Raw genomic sequence first — 15515 nt, 5'->3', positions numbered from 1 at the left:
AGAGCTTGGTAGATAGAAAACGCTCAATAAGCACTAGTTAACTTTATTTCAATTCATTAAAATCATGAATAATATATGAACTGGGTGCTCCTTCAACACTTTGGAAAGCAATTGGTGTGCTTTATCCAGTATTTCACATTGTACAAATGATCTATATGTGCCCATACCGGCTCACAATACTAAAAATTACAGAAGCAATCCTGTCCAATTAGGCACCAAATTACTTCTACAGTAGTGAATATCATTGGGAAAATAATTCTGTTGACTCCATTTTTCTCACTCTGAACTGACAAAGGAGATGGTGCTGGCAGCTGAAGAAAATCTGCCTTTGGTGTGTCAGGTCTGAACAAGACTGGGTCAAGTGCATGGTTACCATGGCAACAACACAATCAGGATGCATCATCTCCCATAGCAACAGCATTGAGGGGGCCTAATGTCTGAGTAAAAGCTTTCTCTCCATGTCAGGCCCTGTTTGAATCCACATCTATAGCTACACCCTGGGGTGCTAGTTGCGAGGATACAGAGAGGCCACAAAGAACCACAAAAGCAAGAATTATAAGGCATTTCAGCAGCTTCATCCTTTTTCAGACACTACTGCCCACCACTATTACAGTAAGGTATGGGAGAGCACTTTCAGTCAGAGCTGAAATGCCTGATAGCCAAGTATGGGAGTAGAAAAAGGCAAAATTTTAGGTTAAACACACACAAAAAATGTATTTCCATTCTAAGGAGTCCGCATTACCTATAATTTCCACCAACACACTCTCAGAAGTTACTCATCCAGTGTTTCCAATGTTAAGTAAGGATAGAACTACAAAACCAAAGCTGACATTATAATACTCTTGCTGTCAAATTTGCACACAATTATGACAAGGAATATGAAAAACTCTAAAAACTAGGATCATTTAACACAGCCTTGTTCAATTTTTTTAAAGATTTTATTTATTTTTGACACAGAGAGAGAGTGTACAAGCAGGGGAAGCAGCAGAGGGAGAGGGAGAAGAAGGCTCCGCGCTAAACAGGGAGCCCAATGCGGGGCTCCATCCCAGGACCCTGGGATCATGACTTGAGCTGAAGGCAGACACTTACCTGTCTGAGAAACCCAGGCCCCCCAGCCTTGTTCATTTTCTATTAGTACCCACAACTGCTATCAAAAAAATAGGTAAAACATCCTCAGCTAGAACTGAATTGCCTAATAGCCAATTGCTGGAGTAGCCTTTCCAGAAAGTAGTTAAATCTGGGGGTTAAAGGGGGAAAAGGGATCCCTACATGTTAACACAATAGCCAACCAACTCCTGCAGATAATACAGTGATCCATGTGTAAATATTACCGCCATCTCTAAGAGTGCTGGGATAAGTTCAAAGTGTTGTCAAATTCCCCCACATTTAATCCAACACAGGTCATTGTGGGCACAGAAAGCTTACACATCCGGACGTTGTATGATTTATGACGTTCTAACAATCTCTTGTGGAACTCATTTCACATCAGTACAGGAGAGCCAGCTCTTACCCCATGTCAGAAATCAGAAAACTGAAGTTTGAGGACACGGAGGCTGGTCACCAAAGGGTCTTTGATGTGACCCAGGTCAAACACTCGGCCTTCAACATGCACAGCCATAACCGGAAAAACCACTGAGATGAAGAAGCAGAATAAAGACACTTGTTGATGTGCTGACAAACTACTTCCATAGGAGTGCTGGGACAGTGATAAGGAGGAGCTGTATGAGGGAAAGAGGAAATCTGGGCTCTGCAAGCTTCTGGGAAGTAGAGAAATAGCAGATGATGGCACAGATGAGCAGAGAGAAAACAGTGTGAGTGAGAATTAATGGTCATGGGGGAAATGAATTTTGGAAGCCAAAAGACAATCAGACCCATGAGTTGAGGTCACTTGTCCCCCACCGCGCCCCCACGAATGTAGAAAGATCCCACGAAGGAGGGTGAGTGTTCAATTTTCTGCTCCCACTGTAGTACTACTTGAATAACACCAAAGAGGGCAAAGGGGTGATGTCAGTTTCAAGCATTTGTTGGAGGGGCAGGCCCAGTAATATAATGTTGTGGCAAAACAATCGAGGATGGTAGCGATACACCTCACTCAGTTCTTTGACACACTTTCAGCACCATTTACTAAGCCCCTGCTGAGAGCTCGCGCCTGTGCCGGCAGATTGAGATTGAGTCTGCGTCACTTAGGGACAAACCGAGTGTCAGTAAGAATCAGAACTGAGATGGACCTAAACACATCAACTGTGATTAAATATTGAGTCCACAGCGACTCTAAGGAGACAAAGACCTCAGAGTCACCATTATTAAATACTACGAAACAAATTCATTATCTTGAAATTGGGTGCGCAGAGGCCAATAATGAAACGATTATCCCGTGTCTGGCATATGAACTGTAACACTGGTTCCCGAAGAGTGGATGGGGGAAGTTGCTCATCAGAGAAGAATTCCATCTCATACATAAAGAAGGGTAGATAGAATTAAAAAATCTCAATTTTAAGCCTCAAGGGCCGCCGGCGCCCCATGCCGGCATTATAAAAAGAGGGGCAGCCGTGCAGTATGTGCCTCCTGAGAGAATAATGCAACACTGCCTCTGAGACTTTCTTGCCAAACTAGGAAGACCGGATGGGAAGATTCCAGCTCTAATTCCCTGTCGCAAATGGCAGGATTTCTTTCTTTCTGATGGCTGGATTAACATCCCACTGCACATTCGTCCTTCTTATCAAGAAACAGAATCTTCCACAGAAGACCCCTACATGTGGCCCATCCACTTCTGTGGGCAGAACTGGGTCACGTGGCCACCACCGTTAGGTGTAGGGGAGGCGGGAAACACCATCACCCGGCAAAGGGGAATGGGATAGCCATGACTGCACTGGAGAGATCCAGAGTCCCACCCCGGGATCGGGCATGATACTTAAAAAAAAATCAGTTTTTCTTACAATAGGGCATTGGTAGGAAAGGCTGCTGCGTCAGAGATGAACAAATCCAGTGAGAAGGAGAGGCAGGGCTCCTAGGATCAAAAACACAGCCAAGGGTAAGGATTGGATATGCACGGAAGGGTGTAAACTCACACAGATTGGGCCACATACCATTTCAAGGCACTTTCATAACTGCCACCTTCTTCCGTGCTTCCAACCATCCTATAACACAGGTAGCCGGCATTAATCTCCTCGCTATGCATGAGGGACCACAGACTCCTAGAGACGGGGTGAGGTGGCTTGTTCAGGGTTCCGATTAGTGCCTCTAAGGCACATTATTTTCCCTCTACCCTGGATCATCGTCCCACCTCTGACTTGACTCCGTTCACCGTGGGAAACACAAGCAGGGGAAGGGAAAGAGGTCCGCTATTTCCTCAGCACAGTGCAAGGCGTATTGCATGTCAGGAAGGGGACACACTTTTAATTCTGGCCACTTCTCTGATGATGGGAGACGGTGGCACAAAAGGGGCTGACAGGGTGTCTCAGAGCTGATCCTGCCTGTTATGGGCTGAATCGTGTGCCCTCAAAATTCATATCTTAAAACTTTAACTGCCAGTACCTCAGAATATGACTGTACTCGAAGACTGGGCTTTTGAATACGTGATGATCAGGTTAAAATGAAGCCGTTAGGGTGGTCCCTACTCCAATCTGACTGGTGTCCTCATGAGAAGAGGAGATGAGGACACACGGAAGGAAACCAGGGGTGTGTGACCACAGATGGACAACACGTGAAGAGGCAGCAAGACGGCGTCCATGTGCAAGCCAAGGACAGAGGTTCCAGGGGAAGCCAACCATGTGGGGACCTTGACCTTGGCCTTCCTAACTCGAGCTGTGAGAAAATAAACTTTTGTTCTTAAAGCCACCCAGTGGGGGACATTTTGTTATGGCAGCTCTTGTAAATGAATGCACTGCCCCGCACTATCCCTGCTGCCCATTCTGCACAGCCTGATCAGACATGACATGTGGGATCACATGAGCTCAGCCATGCACTGACACAAGAAGACTCCGAGGCCTAACACACGACTAGGGAGAGGGTCTCACAGACTTAGCAATCTTACCATACTCAGAGGTAGCTGCCACCCTGGTCGTGTTGCCAGCACGCCCAACCAGAATCACAAAGAATGCCTCTGATGTGCATTTGGTTCCACGTGCCTCTGTCATGACACCAGAGGCCGGCTGATGCCCTGCCAGAACATCAGAGGAAGTTCCCGGAAGGCCTTTCTTATGCCCCATGCTCCCTTTCATGCCATACTAGGTTGCCATTCACAAAGGCAAATAGTTGTTCCGTTTTATGTCGACTTTGCTCCCCTACCGTGTTTTACCCCACGCCAGGAGGGTGTGACTCAGTTCTCCTCTGTCCCCAAGGATTGTGTTTCCTGAGATGAGAATCCTGCCAACTGAACGCTCCGTTCTCTAGTTAGGTAGATGCATGTGGCTCAACGCCATTTGTAGACTGACGAGTTCTTGGTGTGTGAGTCTGTTGTGAAGAGCACCGGGGAGAGGGAACTTCCCATTACCAAAACAACCCAGGATCTAGTCTTTGGGTGTTTTAAAAATATTCCGTTACATTTCAATCAATGTTTTCATATGTCATGAGAAACTCGGTTGCGACATCATAATCCTGCAGACTCACCTGTTGACATGTGACATTTCCTCTCTCCTCTGAAAACTTATTGTGGACTTACTCAACTCTTCCCAGAAGATCACGGCCCTGAAGGTAAGAAGCATACCTGCTCACAGTAGGTACTGTAGGCGAGTAAGAGCAAGGACGCAGGAGGATGCCCCGTCATTACTAATTCTATTATTATCCTGTTGATAGTTCCATGCTTGCCTATTGGTTATAAAATCTGTCTTGCAATAGATGAAGCAAACCGTTCAGATGCCCAAATGAGAAAGGAGAAGTAGTGTGGTGTCTGGGTGCTGTCTCCGTCGATTATATCGGGTGTATTGTCAGAGAAGAGTCGCCTAATGTGAGAGAAACGGTGAACAAACACTGACCCTGGAAAAAATGGGTTTTTCTTTGTTTGTTTGTTTGTTTGTTTGTTTTTCTTTCCCACAGGAGATGGCTGAGTTTCTTTGATGTGAGTTCAGGAAGAGAGTACAGTTTCTCTGCTCTGATCTTGAAGTAATTCACCTCCTAAGAAAAGAAACTTCACCACCAGAGGTCTGAGAAACCAGTGTAGATAACTTCTTATCTCGCTTAATTTGATCTTGAATAGAAAATAAAGAGTCTGTGATGAAAAAGCCTTTTGATTCTTTTCTGTCCCCCAGAATGGAGAGCATCCCACTCACTCGTTTACTGAAACAACACAGCTATTACGGGAGACTTGTCGGCGAGGGGGAACCTTACTCGATCATTGCCTAAACTCACCCCTAAAATATCTGAGGTGTGGCTGAAAAGGCATTTGGTGAATTATGCACATGCTTACAGTGGGATCCCAAAGGTTGGTTCCAAATTCTTCCTGCCAACCGGAAAGAAAAATGGAAACCTTGTTGTCTCTAACCTTTAAAGCGTCTTTAGGATACATGCTACAAGATGGTTAACCTTGCAAACATTATGCCAAGTGAAATACCCCAGACCCAAAAGGACACATCCCTTAGGATTTGACAGATCTGCAATGTCTAAAGGAGGCAAAATCATAGAGGCTGAAAGTAGAGTAGAGGATACCAGGGACTAAGTGGGAAGAGTAGAGGGGGACTCACTGTTCATTGTGTACAGAGTTTCTGTTCACAATAGCAAAAGGTTTGGCAAGAGTGGTGACAGTTGCCCAAGATTGTGAACCTAATTAATGCCCTGAACTGTACACTTAAAATGATTAAAGTGACCGTTTCACACTCTATACACGTTTTGACCACAATAAAAACATTTTGGGGCTTTTGATCAGGAGGCAGAAGTGTCTCTTGAGGGCCAGAGGCAGCCATCTCGAAGGGGTCCCTAAGTCTGTCTCTGGATAAGGATTGCACAGCCCAGGCAGAGTGTCCAGTATCCAGCAAGGGCTGCATGGGTATTAGCTGCCGCTTGAACCATCGTCTGTCCTGTTCCTTCTATGCACGGGTTGTGTCTCTGAGATCCCACGGACAAACCTGTGCACCTGTCAGCCTTCTGCTTGCCCTTTCCCTGAACTTTTCTCTCTCTTCCCCCTCCATTCTGCTGGTTCTGATATGTTGTTGCACTCAAATGTAGAATTCTTAATGTCAGCGATTGTATTTTTCAGTTTTCCATCTTCCAGTGTAGCTATTTGATTGATTTAGAACTTCTAGTGTTCTGATGAAATCTCAAGTTTGTCATCCATATTCTTGGACATATTAATCACAATGATTTCACAGTCCATGTCTGATAAGTACGCTATTGGGGTATTCTGGGGGATGTTTTTTCTTCCTCTTTCTCTTAATCTGGTTTTCTGATATGTCTGGTGGTTTAATTAAGTGTCAGGCATTGTTTATGGAAAAGCTGAGTGGTTCTGGATGATGCTTCTCTCCTCCATAGAAGTTTCGCCTTCTCCCTGGCAGGCCTCCAGGGTAGGGGCCATGACATCATCAACCCAGCCAGGCGCTGAGCTGACTCACGGGTCCTCGGGGCTTTATAAGATTTGTACCACCTCAGGTTTTCCCCCCTCCCAGATGGTGGCACTTCAGGGCTCCCCACTGACAGTCTGGGGTGTTTCCTGGGGGACGTCTTTCTGGTGAGTTCTGCACTCTTCTTTTTACTTCCCTGCACCGTGGGACTGCTGAGAAACCTGTTGAGACTTTTCACAGCTGCCTGCTCAGCTTCATCGTCCCATGTCCCATGCAGCTTAGGTATGGAGAAATGCCTCCAGAGAGAAAACCCCTCAAGGCAGGCCTCACGTCTGCTGCCTTTCTTCTTCCGAAGGCCTTGACTTCTCAAATATTGACTGCTTTGTAAGTTGGACTCCCAAGTTTTGTTTCCCCAGCCCCGTGAGTTTTCTGAGGAGCTGCTGTCTTCTCTCACTTGGTGGGTGCTTTGTCTACCGAACGATGCCCTGTCCCTCAGGGTAGTGCGGCCTTCAGCAGTTCCCTGAGGGGAGAAAAGAAGCACAGGATGGCTGCATTCCCCTGCAGAGCTTCCCTACTCTCCAGTAGGAAATGGAAGCTCAACTGTGGCATAAAGGAGAGATGGACACACAACAGAAGCACCAAGAGGGACTGCCTGCAGCATTTCTAAGAGCTGGTCCTGGCCTGCGGGGCAGGTCCATCCACTCTGCACCCCAGAACGAAGGAAACAGCAGGATCCACCTTCCCAAAGCAGCACCTATAGCTGATTCTCAGAGGCCTGACCCACCCCACGCACTTGTCAAGACTACCACAGTTGTGCCTCGCCACCAGCGCAGGTGACTCCAGCAGAATTCATGTCTCCTAGGGGTCCCTTCAATGGCAGAAGGGGATCCAAGGCCAGCACTTCCCTCTACTCCAGCCAACACAAAGGTTCCAACTGGATATGGTGGCTCATGGTATTCTGCCCAGCAAAACAACCCCCAGGCCAGGCACCTGCAGTCCCTCCACTCACTGGCAGAAAGCAACCAGGCCTGGTATTTGCACCAGAAGGTGAACTGCTTTTGGGGTGCCTCCACCCAGTGGCGGAGAAATAGCCAGGCCTGCAGCTCCTAGTCCTCCCAGCAGCAGCAGCAGGTGTCAGGGTAGATGGCTCCCTCCCCTGGGTATCCGGGCAGATATAGAGTAGGAAGGCCAGTGGTAGGGGCGACTGAAAAACAGGCCAGGGGGAAATGCTCTACATCCTTTAGGTCCTGAATCCCACACCCCCACCTAATGACACCCCACGGCCCGTGGAAGCATTTTCTGCTACCACGGGCATCTCTGGCAATCGCCCGTCAGAAAATCAGGTGGACTCGGAACAATGTGGTTCAGGAATGCTTTGCAAAAGCACATGAAACTAAGTGACTATGGGACTACAGGCCCCCACAAAGTAGGCCAGAACAGACAGGCCAAACCTGAAAACAGGGCAACTTCCGATGAAAGGAGCAAGAGTCTTTTCGTAGAATACGCAAACTATGCAGGCCAGGATAAAAAATCCTTCTTCATATGTAGAACCAGGGAAGCCAAAGCTTAAATGACAAAAGGCAATCCCCGACAGCAACAGAGATGAATCAGATGTTGGGACCAGTTTGCAAAGATTTTAAAGTAGCCAATATAAAATTTCTTGAAGGAGGAATTATGGATTCCTGTGAAATTAAAAAAAGATAGCCAACCTCTGCCAAGTTACAGAAATGACATAAAACGTACCAAAAGGAAATTAAATATTTAAAAATATAATAAACAAAATTAAAAACTTGCTGGCTGGGATCCATTGTAGAATGTAGGTGACAGAAGATGAAATCCGTGAACTTGAGGACAGATCAACAGAATACGCTGCTGTTCAGGAACGAATATGTTGTTAAGGAAAATGGTACAACAAGCAAACAAACATGGGCAGAGAGTTTGGGAGCTGTGGGACGAAAGCCAAAGGGCTAACATTTGAATCATCTGAGTTCCAGAAAGAACAAACAGTCGAAGCAATACAGATCCAATTCAGATATGACACAGCAGCTGGAGTGATCAGACAGGGAAGATAAAACAACTATGATAAATATGCTAAGACTTCTAATGGGAAAAGTAGACAACGTAATGGAAGTAGGCAGATGGAAACTGTGAAAGAGAATAAAAAGGGAATGCCAGAATTCATGCTACTGCAATAGCTGTGAAAAATGTCTTTGATGGGGTCCTCAGTTGTGACCTGTCCTAGGAAAGAATCAGTGACCTTGAAGAACGGCCAGCAAGGACTTCCCAAAGTGAACCGCAAATAGAAAAAAGATGAAAAAATGCGGAGTAGAACATCCAAAAACTGTGAAACAATTTCAAAATACATGACATAGACGTAATTGGAATGCCAGAAGTGGAAGTAAGAGAAAAAAGAGCAGAAAAAATATTTGAAAAATGATGACTGCAATTTCCAAATTACTCTTAGGCACTGAATCAGATACCCAGAAAGCTCACAGGACAGCAAGCTACCTCATGGCCTATAAATTTGAATTAAAGAAAAGATAAAGAAGAAATCTTGAAGAAAGCCAGACCAAGACACACACACACACACACACACACACACACACACACACCAAGAATACCAAGAACGAAACCTCCTTACCCATAGAGGGACAAGAGGAAAATTACAGTGAAGTTGTGTGAGTGACCATGCAAGCAAGAAGAGAGTTAGGGGACATTTTTAATGTGCCAAAAGAAAAATATTTCACCAACCTAGGATCCTTCTATATCTAAGAAAAACTATTTGGTAAAAAAGACAGAGTAAATAAAGGCTTTTTCTCTCAGACAAATAAAAATGAAGGGACTTGTCACCATTAGACCTATCCACAAAAAATAGAAAAGATTTTATTCAGGAAGAAGAAAAATGATAAAGGTCGGAAATTTGGATTTACATAAAAAAGGAAGTGCATCAGGGAAGAAACACATAAAGGTAAGTAAAGTTAATTTTTCTTGTTCTTAATAGATCAAAAGGTAACTTGTTTGTTTATGTTTTTAAAGATTTTATTTATTTATTTGAGAGAGAGAGACAGAGATAGCGAGAGAGAGCCCATGAGCGGGGAGGAGAGGGAGAAGCAGACTCCCCACTGAGCTGGGAACCTGATGTGGGACTGGACCCCAGGACTCCGGGATCGTGACCTGAGCCAAAGGCAGACGCTTAAGCACCTGAGCCACCCAGGCGCCCAAAAAGTAACTTGTTTAAATAATAAAATTTATCTTATTCTTGATAAATGCCAAATAAATGTTTAAATAAGGACAGTCATAATGTGGCCGGGGAGTATAGCATATGAGTAAGTGAAAAGGATGGCAGTCATGGAAAAATGGGCAGAAATATTGTAAGTTACCCGCTCAACTCGTCAACAGTGTCACTTGAAGGTGGACTTAAATTAGTTTGAAATGTATATGTAACCTCTAAGGAAAGATCTAAAATGCTTTTAAGCACCCATAATTGGGACACTAAGAGGTGAACAAAAAAACTGCCTTCATATAAAATGTTCAATTAAAACCTGCGAAGGCAGGAAAGTAAGCCTCTTGTAATGAATACAGAACGGCTACAAACATGGTTGATATCAATGCAAGTATTTCAATAACCACTTTAAATAGGAATGGTCTGTAAATAGCAATCAAGAGACAGTGAATTTTAGAACTTCAGCAGTATATATTGTCTGCAAGCACCTATTTTCAATACAGTGATTCTGATAGGCTTAAGTAAAGGGATGGAGAAAGACATACCATGTTAACAGTAAGCTAAAGAACTCTGGAGTATTGATATTAATTTCAAACTGTCAGGGGCATAAAACTCACAGAAATCGACAGAATTGTCACAGCCACGAGAAGCCTAAGAAGATACTAAGAGTACGAAATATGAGTTTGTATCCTGCGTGGGACCTTGGAACCCAAAAACAACATTAGGGAAAGTCTGAATAAAGTATAGCCTTTGGTTAATGATGACATCTCAATATCAGTTCGTTAATGTTACAAATGTACCCTGTTAACATAAAATGATAATAATAGGGGAATCACTTGTGGGGAATATGGGAACCATCTTTACTCTCTTCATAGTAATTCTGTAAGCCTGAAACTGTTTCAAAATGTAAGGTTTACTTTCAAGAAGCACATTGCTGCTATGTTGCAAGAGTTGCAGTTATCTTGAGGCCCTCTGGACAGATACTTTTAAAGACGTGAAATGTCAGTTTTTTTTTAAAAAAGTATACTCAACCCTACTCCCTCAAAACGGCTGTGGGCCAGCAGCGTCCGAACAGCTGAAGTGTGGATGATGAATTTAAAGAGATCTACGGCCATCACAACCCCCACGCCTGCGTGGAACTCTTTGGGGATGCGACAGAGAGGAGGCAGCTCCATGCAAAGCTCCAGTGGAAGGACTTCAGGTGTTCTTGGAGAACATGTACCCAGAATTGCATGGGCCTGATGACAAGCCTGCCTTCTTTGGGATGTTCTGGAACAAAAGACCAAAAGGTTACTGCTTTGACTCTTACCGTCCCAGTGAAAACCAAATTGTGGGTCACCGGGTCCTTCTGTACCTCTGTCATGGAATGGGTCAGAAGCAGTTTTTCGAGTACACGTCCCAGAATGAAGCATGCTGTCGCACCCACCAGCCACAGCCTGCATAGCTGTGGACGCAGGAACAGATATTCTCATCCTGCATCTCTCCCAAGAAACCGCCACAGAGCATCAAAAGTTCATCTTGCAGGATGATGGCTCTTTTCTTCATGTACAGTTGAATAAATGCATTCAGGCTGAGAGGAAGGCGTTCAGTGACAGTTTCGTATCACCCTTACGGGACTGCATGGATTGGGAACATCAGAAATGGCTTTTCAAGGAACACATGTAATAAAGTGTCACTGTACCAAGGCGCTCATCGAAGGAGTGGGAAGGCCCCTGGACTCTGTGCCCAACAGAGACTTAGCTGAGTATAGTGACAGACCAACCCAAAACCTGGCTGCTCCACTTTTATAAGGAAGTCTTTTTGCAATCTGTGAAAATGATGTTGGATTTGATAAGCTTTGTACTGATTTTGAAAACTTCAAAATTGCTCCCAAGTACCCTATTTTCAAAGGGAAATCATAAAATGTTAACTCTTGGTATTCAGAGAATTAAAACATTGAAGTATTTTTCTATCAAGACCAGAAAGGCATACTCAAAAACAATGCTTGAGAACTTGCCAAAATTGGAGCGGGGGAAAAAAACCCTAACCTAACAACCATACAACTACAGATTCAAAAAAATGAGTGACCTCCAAATAGGAAAAACCCAACATAATCCTTGCCAACACACAACATATTTGAATTATGCAAACTCAAGAGAGAAAATAATCAAGAAATGAAGCACACAGACATGACACAGAAATTTTAGTGGACAGCCAATTCTGGTGACACTAGAGTTTTCATCTCAAACCGTGGTGGACAGAAGGAAGTGGCATGATAGTTTTTCAAGTTTTTTTTTTTTTCCAGCGGTTGTAGTGTACAGTGATGAATTAATATTCATATACCTAGTGATAGGATTACCACTATCAAATTAATTAACAGATCCATCATCGCACATAATTACCATCTTTTTGTGTAGTGAGAAATTTAAGATCTACTTTCCTAGCAAAATTCAAGTATACAGTACACTGTTATTAACTCTAGATTCCCAGAACTTATTCGTCTTGTAACTGAACATTTGTGCCTTTGAGCAATATTTCTCAAGTTTTAAAGGAAAGAAGTGATGATTCTAGATTTTATATCTCGAAATATTATCCTTCATGAATCAAGAGGAATAAGGGCATACCAGAATAAGGAAATGTACAATAATTTTTCATTTGCAGATGTATGCTTATACAATGGCTTGAGGAATCTCTCTTCCCTACACTCATCCCCCACCAAAAAGGGGAAAGAATAACTGAAGTAAGCTTGGTGCTTCAGAAAATAAAAAGAGGTGTCAATAAAATAAACTATCCTTTTTTTTCAGGAGCTTGTGAAATCGTATGTGATGGTTGAAGCAAAAATTAGAACATCTGTTTTGATGCTCAGTGGATGTAAAGGAAATATTTGAGACATTTGGAATTTCAAAGTTAGAAGGGTAAGTGGACCTGAACGGAAGTAAGATTTCTAACTTTATGCAAAATTATAAAACATCAATGCCTGTAAATAGTGGTTACACATGTACATTATAATACTTAGAGCAACGACTAAAAAAGATACGAAGTGATATACTCAAAAACATTCTAAAGGAATCAAAATGGAACACTCAAACATATTCAAGTAACCCAAGGAGAGCAAAAAATGAAACTCAAGTAGAAAAAGAGGGAACAACAAAATTTAAAAACTGAAATGGTAGACTGAAGCCATTATGTATGAATATTTACTTTAAATGTCACTTATCTAGCACACCAATGAAAGATAGAGATGGGCAGCATTGATGAAAGAAAAGTGACCCAGGACGCCTGGGTGGCTCAGTTGGTTAAGCGTCTGCCTTTGGCTCAGGTCATGATCCCAGGGTCCTGGGATTGAGTCCAGCATTGGGCTCCTTGCTCAGAGGGCAGCCTGCTTTTCCCTCTGCCTGCCTCTCCCCCTGCTTGTGCATGTGCTCTTTCTCTGACAAATAAATAAATAAAATCTTAGAAAAAAAGAAAGAAAAGTGACCCAAACATATTCCGTCTACAGGAAATGCATTTCAAACACAACTACACAGGTAGATTAAAAGTAAGTTGATGGAAAAATATATCATGCTAATACTAATTATTTAAACAGGAGCAGCTGTATCAGTATTAGAGAATATATTCCTCAAAGCCATAAAATTACTATGCACAGGTGGCATGGTACATGACAGTATAAGTATATATCCAGCAAGACGTCGTAGCCAGCCTGAACATGTATGTAGTCAGAAGCAAACCACTAAATACATGAAACAAAAACCTGATAGAGCTGAAAGGAGTAATAGACAAATCCACAGTTATAGGTCGCAACTTCAACACTCTACTGTCAGGAATTGATAACACTATTTTCTCATTGGATTACAAAGCAAAATTTAACTGCATGCTGAATTCCCAAGACAGATCTATATCAAATGATTTGTAAATGTTGAAGGAACAACATGTAAAAGGACAAGCTATACCAAGTATTGCCATTTGTAATATTGTACAAGTTATTCCCTGCCATACCCTGAAGTGACTTTCCTTAGTGAAAGTATTATACATCCCTGATGAACTCATGCATGTCCACATGACTTAGCCTGGTCTATGGCACATCTAATCCAAACAGAATGTCTTTTTTGTGTGTGTGTGGGATGATACATTTATTAATTTTTTAAACATATAATGTTTTATTAGTTTCAGGGGTACAGTACAGTGATTCAAGAATTCCATACATCATCTGATGCTCATCATGATAAGTGCACTCCTTAATCCCCATCACCTATTTAATCCATCCCCCCACCTTCCTCCTCTCTGGTAATCATTGGTTTGTTCTCTATAATTAAGAGACTGGGGTGCCTGTGTGGCTCAGTCAGTTAAGTGTCTGACTCTTGATTTTGGCTCAGGTCATGATCTCAGGGTCGTGAGATCAAGCCCCGTGTCAGGCTCCACTCTGAGTATGGAGCCTGCTTAAGATTTTCTCTCTCCCTCTGCCCTTCTCCCCACTCTCACACACACTGTCAATAAAAAAAATTAAGAAACTGTTTCTTGATTTCTTTCTCTCTCTTTTTTTCCCTTTGTTCATTTTGTTTCCTAAATTCCACATATGAGTGAAATCAAATGGTATGTGTCTTTCTCTGATTGACTTATTTCGCTTAGCATTATACTCTCTAGCTCCATCCATGTTGTTGCAAATGGCAAAATTTCATTCTTTTTTATGGCTGAATAATATTCCATTATATATATATGTATCTCACATCTTCTTTATCACATCTTCTTCACATCTATCTTTATCCATTCTTCTATGCATGGACACTTGAACTGCCTTTATAGTTTGGCTATTGTAAATAATGCTGCTATAAACACAGGGGTGGGTGAACTAGTGTTTTTGTGTTCTCTGGGTAAATACCCAGTAGTGTGATTGCTGGATTGTAGGGTAGTTCTATTTTCAACTTTTTCAGGATTCTCCATGCTGTTTTCCAGGGTGGCTGCTCCAGTTTGCATTCCCAACAACAGTGCAAGAGAGTTCCCCTTTCTCCACATCCTCGCCAACATCTGTTGTTTCTTGTGCTGTTGATTTTACTCATTCTGACAGGTGTGAGGTGGTATCTCATTGTAGTTTTTATTTGCATCTCCCAAATGCTATGTGATGATGAGCACCTTTCCATGTGTCTGTTGGCCATGTGTATGTCTTCTTCGGAGAAATATCTGTTCATGTCTTCTGCCCATTTTTTAAAGATTTTTTTTTTTATTTATTTAAGAGAGAAAGAGCACACGAATGCAGGAGCAGAGGGAGGGGCAGAGGGAGAGAATCTTCAAGCAGATTCACCGAGTACAGAGCCCTACTCGGGCTCCATTCCAGGACTCTTTGGATCATGACCTGAGTGAAACCAAGAGTCAGATGCTCAACTGACTGAGCCACACAGGCGCCCATGCCCATTTTTAATTGGATTATTTGTGGGTTTGCATGTTGAGTTTTATGAGTTCTTTATATATTTTGGATACTAACCCTTTATTAGATGTCATTTGCAAATATCTTCACGTATTCTATAAGGTTGCTTTTTGGTTTTGTTGATTGTTTCCTTCACTGTGCAAAAGGTTTTTAATTTTGATGATGTCTCAATAGTTTAATTTTGCTTTTGTTTTCCTTGCCTCAGGGGACATATCTAGAAAGAAGTTGCTATGGCCAATGTCAAAGTGGCTATTGCCTGTGTTCTCCTTTAGGGTTTTGATGGTTTCAGGCCTCACATTTAGGTCTTTCATCCATTTTTAATTTATTTTTGTGTATGGTGCAAGAAAGTGGTCCAGTTTTCCCAGCGTCATTTGTTGAATAGATTGTCCCTTTCCCATTGGAT

The sequence above is a fragment of the Mirounga leonina genome, unplaced genomic scaffold (assembly GCF_011800145.1).
Source record: "Mirounga leonina isolate KUSES-001 unplaced genomic scaffold, KU_Mleo_1.0 Mir_101609, whole genome shotgun sequence".
In the NCBI taxonomy this organism is placed as follows: Eukaryota; Metazoa; Chordata; class Mammalia; order Carnivora; family Phocidae; genus Mirounga; species Mirounga leonina.
The sequence above is the reverse complement of the archived record's forward strand: the minus strand, read 5'-3'. Positions refer to the sequence as shown.